Below are 6,492 nucleotides of genomic sequence, written 5' to 3' on the forward strand. Positions count from 1 at the left end.
ACTAATGACGATTAATGCAAAGTAAGTGAACAGCACACGATTTTAAATCTCTACCACACAGGAAGTGAAGTGAAGAGGAAGCCCGTTTTTCGAAAAACTGTCGACCACTGAATACTGGCGAAAAGGGCCCTTTATTACCGCCCTGGATGCCCCCCTCCATTTTCGGAATGTTTGAAAATTGCGCCCGACCTTTCCCGGGAAGCGGGGAGAGAGCTTGCAATACGTCTCGTGTGTCGCTCACAGAGATGGCACGACCTAGCGAAGGACTCCGCGTTGCAATTTACTGTCTCGCCTCCGGACTCCGGGGACGCAATTGCTCCGGCCGTCCTGCCCCCCGCGCCCCCCCAAAACTTTTCTTGCTGCAGGAAAACAAGGAAGCCTTCGGAAACACCCCCGCAGGACCCTACGCGAATTCTCCCCGACCAATGCCACCCCGCGGCGCCTACGCCAATCCTGCGCCCTCCGCCCCAAGTGCTCCGGGGTCGTCCCTACACATGTAAATATTGCAGAAAAGGGCTCCCTTATCGCTTCTCGGCCTTATGGCTAAGATCAAAGTGTAGTATCTGTTCTTATCAGCTTAATCCCCTTAACTTTCTTCTTTTTCGCCCGCCAAATTCAAATTTTTAAATGAACAGATCTACCGCTTTTGGACCTTTCTAGCCTCTCTGAGGAATCCCGGACGGGCCCCGACCAACGGTAAGCCCCCCGGGACACTCCCAGAGGGAAGGGGCAACAGGACACTAGGCGCCTGCTCTGCCCAGTAGCCCCTCTTTCGACCCCCGATGGCCCCACGGTCCATTGCCTCTTCAAGGCGGACCGTGGGACCCACCGCCCCCTCAGGGCTCCCCGGTCGCTCACGGACCGTTCCCCACGCCCACTTGGGGTGATAACCTCCCCGGGCTCGACGCCGGGCCCCTAAGGCCCGGCGCAGGCCCCCGCCCCCGGTGCACCGCCGGGTCCCTTCAGGACCGGTAGGCTGAGCACCGGACGTTCCCCGGCCCCCGGTGCACTGCCAGGTCCCCTCCGGACCGGTAGCTTGAGCACCGAGGCCCCCGGACCCCCTCAGGGCCCCCGGGAGCACCCTCCGTCGATCCCGTACGGATCGGCGCAGAGCGGGTGATTTGAACGGCGCGCGGTTTCCTTTTCGGCCGCGACGCCGGTCAAGCGACCGTTCGGCGCGCTTCACGCCCGATCGGTTCGATTGACCCCCTCCCCCCCGTCCGGTATTTGTGGAAGACTTCATCTTCCACAAAACCGTCATTTCAAAACCCCGGTAAATTCAAATTTCCTCCCGATCCCACCCATACGGGCCGAGAAGCGGGTTGAGCGCCTTCAGCGCCATCCCTCGGCGGCCGCCTGGACTTCATTCAGGTGGACGCCACGCGCTTAATTTAAATTTGTATTTTTGAAAATTTTCGTTCCGCAGTCCCTCAGACCGCGGAAAAGCCCTCCGTCGCCCCCCTTGGCCTTCAGCATTTATATCTTTTGAATTTTTTTGTGTCCTTAAAAGGACAATTTTCAAAACAACGTACCACGGTCCTTCAGGCCGTGGAATATCGTCCGCCAGGCCCCGTTTGTGCCATGACTTAACGCCCTCCCATGCCCCCACGTCCTCCCCGTAAAAACGGGGGGGCGGGGGCCGTTAGAAAAGCACCATCGCGTGCTAGTTCCTCCGCCCCCCCCTCCTCCTCTCGCACTCCGCGGAGGAGGAAAGTCGAGGCGTCAGAGCCCGACTCCTCCCCTCCCCATACACCACCGGACGGCGCGTCCGAAAGCGCTTCGGCGCGTAGGACGCGTCGCCCGCGGAAAATCATACACTATGGCTCCCCCGTTTCTTCTTCTTCTTCTTCTCCATCCGGCGTCCGAAAGCCTTCCCTTGAGACCTTCTCCCCGCTCTCGGACGTCACCTATTCTCCCCCCAAGTCCCGTTCTTCTTCCCCTCTCTCCCTCGACGACTTCACGACGCCTCCGGATTCTTCTTCGTCCAGACGTCCGGCGCTGGATTCTCCCCCCCCGATTCCCCCGACTGCCCCCGCCCCCCAAACGACTGACAGGGTCCCGGCGCTTCTCCTGACCGGCACCGCGGTGTCGGCCAGGAGAATCGACAATCAACTTGTGGTTTACTTTCCCGTGGCGGACACGTTAACCTGCACCGAGGTGGGATGCAGCATGTCCTTCCGCGCTACGGAGTGGACGGCGATGCGGAGAAGTCTCGTCCGGCACCTGATGGAGCAGCACGGCCACCGACTCACGTCGGTGAACGCCTGCTCCATCTGCGGTGGGACTATCGGCCGCAAGCCGTCCACTCATCCCTGCCTCAAAGGGGGGATACGTAAGGCTGCGGACGGACGTGTTGCACTCTCGCATCGGTGCGGGGCATGCGATTTCGCATGCGCTACCCGTCGCGGGCTTGCGAACCACATGGTGACCCACAAGAGACCTCCCCCCTTGATTGCCCCCCTTCAGGAGGCAATCGAGGAGACAGTTAGATGCACGACGCCGCCCAACGTGACCGAGGCGCAACCCTCCGATCCAGACGCAGCAGCAGACGCTCCGGCCGAAGACCTGGCGCCGGGGCAGCCTCCTGAAGTCGGTGACCTTAACGACACCGGGTCACCGCCGCCTGTGGACGCAGCAACATCGCCGCCGCCAGCTCCAGACGCAGCAGAAGGAGCACCACGACAGGTCGAGCCACCGATACAGCAGAAGGAGAAGCTGTGGCTCGACCGACTGGCCAGCACATCCGGCCAGTCATGGGAGGAGTTCGAGGTCGTGGTGCAGGATCTGGTGGCCACCACCCAGGCGGAGAGGAAGAGGGAGGCGAAACCTGCGGACGGAGGGGAAGCTCCTCGGCCACGAAACGTCGTGCACAGACAACCACCAAGACGCAGACAAGTAGCTGACTACGACGCGAAAAAGGCGTCGGACATACAGAAACTCTTCAGGAGTCATCCCAGGAGGGCAGTGGAGAGCATCCTGTCCGATAAGTCACCCTATTGCGACATTCCCGCGGAGGAGGTGGAAAAGCATTTCCGCCAAGTCTACGGGAATGTCGGGATGGGGGGCTTGGAGGACGAGGGTGACGACTCGGTCTACCGTCGCACGACGGAGACCGAGAAGAAACTGCTCCTCGAAAGGATCACTCCTGAGGAAGTGACGAGACGCATGTCTAGAACCAAGAACACCGCCCCGGGCCCCGATGGCCTCACCTACGGCGACCTGAGGGCGGTCGATAGACATGGACGAATTCTCTCTTTTATCTTCAACAGATGCCTGAAGGAGGCCAGGACACCGGCCGCGTGGAAGACCTCTCGGACTGTCCTCCTGCACAAAGGGGGGGACCGCCAGGACATCGGCAACTGGAGGCCCATAGCGCTTGGCAACACCATCGCCAAGCTGTACGCCGGGGTGCTTGCTGACCGCATACTATCTTGGGCGGTCAGCGGGAAGAAGATGCACCCGGCTCAAAAGGGCTTCCGGGAGTTCGAGGGGTGCCACGAGCACAATTTCACCCTTCAGGCAGCTGTTGACGAAATGAGACGCAGACGTTCCCGAATCGCACTGGCTTGGCTTGACCTACGGAACGCGTTCGGGTCCATCCCGCACCAACACCTCCAGAACACCCTGAGGAGGATGGACTTGCCTGAGGAGATGAGGAGGACCGTGGAGGAGTTGCAGAAGGGCTCCACGGTCGTGAAGACGACCAGCGGCGACACCGGCGTCATCGACATCTGCGCCGGTGTCAAGCAGGGGTGCCCGTTATCACCGACCATTTTCAACTTGGGAATGGAGCCGGTGATACGGGCGGTCGCTGGTGAGGCAGGCAAGTCCGGAGTCGTCGTCCAGGGGCAAAACATCGCCATCCTGGCCTACGCGGACGACTTGGTGCTGGTGGCCCGGGACCAGGAGCACCTGCAGCGCCTGCTGAACATCGCGGGAGAAGAGGCGACCGCTGCAGGTCTACAGTTCAAGCCAAGCAAGTGCGCAACGCTGGACCTCAACTTTGCAGCAAACCAGCCCGTGCAGCCGTCCCAACTCACCATCCAGGGGGCGGCCATTTCCAGCCTGAAGGACGGCGAAGCGTACCGGTACCTCGGGGTCCCGTTCGGGTTCCACGTGGACCAGACCCCCGAGGAGGACCTGGTGCGCTTGGGCGAGGACGTCAAGAAGATCGACGAGTCACTCCTCGCCCCGTGGCAGAAGATCGCCGCGACCAACATCTTCCTTCTGCCCAGGCTGGAATTCATCTTGCGGGCTGGTAATGTTAAAAAGAAAAACTTGACCGACATCGACAAGAGGCTGAAGGCCTGCGCAAAGGGCTGGCTCCATTTGCCCAAAAGGGCATCGCCTGAGATGGTCTTCATTGGCCATCAACACGGCGGCGCAGGTCTTCTCCCTCTTTCCGACTTGACTGACATATTGACCATCGTGCAGGGATATCGACTCCTCCATTCCCGTGACCCCAACGTGAGAGTGCTCGCCTGGGGTCGCCTGAAGGAGGTAGTGCGGAGGAAGCTGAGGAGACCGCCAACCACCGGTGATCTCGCAGAGTACCTTAGTGGTAGTCTGCGGGATGACTTTGGAAGGGAAAGCGGCGACTTCAGTTCCCTCTTCACGCAGGTTCGCTCCGCGTCACGCCGTATCGCCGCGCGCATAGGCTTGAGCTGGAGATGGTCGGACGAGCTAAGGGAGATGCAGATTTCGTTCCGGGACATGAATGACGGGGCTGAAGACCGCCCCCCCTTCATCAGGGTTCCTCCGAAGGCCGTAAGGCAACTGACGGGTGCCCTGAAGATCGCGGTGCGGCGCTACTACCTGAACAAGGTAAGCGCCAAGCCCGATCAAGGGAAAGTCATTCGTGCCTCGGCGAAATCTGAAGCCTCCAATCACTTCCTGGCAGGAGGGAGATACACCAGGTTTTGTGATTGGAGGTTCATCTTTAGGGCTCGGCTCGATCTGCTCCCGCTCAATGCCTGTCGCCGTTGGGAAACCAACGGGGACAAGCGGTGTCGGCGATGTGGCTACGCGGAGGAGACCCTGCCCCACGTCGTTAATCACTGCACGATGCACTCAAGGACGTGGCAGCATAGACATAATGCTGTCCAAGACCGACTACACAGGGCTCTGATTGGACGCCGGGGAAAAGGTGACGATGAAATCAGAGTCAACAAACAAGTACCTGGCACTGACTCGACTCTTAGACCAGACCTGGTTATAACTAACCAGGCCGACAAGACTGTGACATTGATCGACGTAGCAGTACCGTTCGAGAACAACGAGGGAGCTCTGCTGGCAGCCAGGACCGCGAAGGAGGAGAAGTACGCCGCCCTGGCAGAGACCATCCGCCAGCAGGGATACCGGTCATCGGTCGCCGCCATCGTCGTGGGAAGCCTGGGGACGTGGGACTCGCAGAACGACCCCGTCCTGAAGTCCCTGGGCCTACCTCGACGATTCTGCACCACCATGCGGCGACTGATGGTCAGCGACGTCATCCGCTGGACCCGGGACTGCTACGTCGAACACATCACGGGACATAGACAGTATGAAGACGGCTCCGGAGGCTGAAAAGGAAAGGACAAAAGTGAAGTCGTGTAAAATCATTTCCCCCCCTCTTTCCATACTTCTTCATTGTAAAACCTTTCTCTGTCCCCTTTCTCTTTTATTTACTCTATGAGCCATAGTGTATGAATGGCCACGCCGTGGTGTATAAACGGCCCCCCCCAAAAGTGTAAACCCTCCCCGTGAGAGACTTAAACATATAAAACATTTTATAAAAAAAAACACTCGTGCGAGAAGCCTATATTATTATAATATTTCCCCAAAATAAAGGGGCAAAAAGACTTGTTCCCCGGCTCCCTCATTTGGAGGGAGCCGGTCATGTATAAATTATATATTAATTATAAGTTGCTTAAAACTCTGTATGAAAGAATTTTCAAATAAACATTTTAAATCTGTTCTTATCAGCTTAATATCTGATACGTCCCGCATTGCGGGACCAGAATATTAATCTGATTTTTGGACATTGGCGGGGTACCCGGAGTTTACTCCATCCCTGCCGCGGGTTGGCCCGGCATTGCAGTACCGTCGGGATCGGCCCATCATTAAAAAGGTCCACTTAAAAGCTGATGAGAACAGATTGAAGCTTAAATTGATCCGCGAAAATTATTTATTTTCGCACTTGCAAATTTCAGGCGATCCGGCTGGAAAAATATTCGCGAAATTGCATTTTCGCGGAGAGAAGCGATTTTATTCCATGCGAGCGGAGCAAAAGTAATGTAATCCAAATTGAAGCAGCACAACGAAGTATTAAAAGGAATGAATTATTAAAAGGAGAGAAACTTGGGAAGAAAAAAAATCCCATCTGAAGAGAGTCGTCGTCACTTTAAAGTGTAAGTGTAACAATAAATACAATTTTGTGAAAATAATGCAATTATTTTTTCTGCTTTCAATGCAACGTCAACAACAACAACGTCTTGTCTCCTCAGTATTCCA

At 57.2% G+C, this 6,492-nt stretch overlaps 1 non-coding gene and 1 pseudogene across 1 annotated transcript; both read left to right on the forward strand.

Moving 5' to 3' along the window:
• The first annotated feature begins 523 nt into the window (after nucleotides 1-523).
• Nucleotides 524-657, forward strand: LOC139700516 (U2 spliceosomal RNA; annotated as a pseudogene).
• Nucleotides 658-5,910: 5,253 nt separating this feature from the next.
• Nucleotides 5,911-6,104, forward strand: LOC139700523 (U2 spliceosomal RNA). Its single transcript, XR_011703724.1, has one exon. It is a non-coding gene; the product is annotated as a U2 spliceosomal RNA (small nuclear RNA).
• Nucleotides 6,105-6,492: the final 388 nt, after the last annotated feature.

Source organism: Hetaerina americana, unplaced genomic scaffold (genome assembly GCF_022747635.1).
Source record: "Hetaerina americana unplaced genomic scaffold, ioHetAmer1.1.p SCAF_1036, whole genome shotgun sequence".
Taxonomy (NCBI): Eukaryota; Metazoa; Arthropoda; class Insecta; order Odonata; family Calopterygidae; genus Hetaerina; species Hetaerina americana.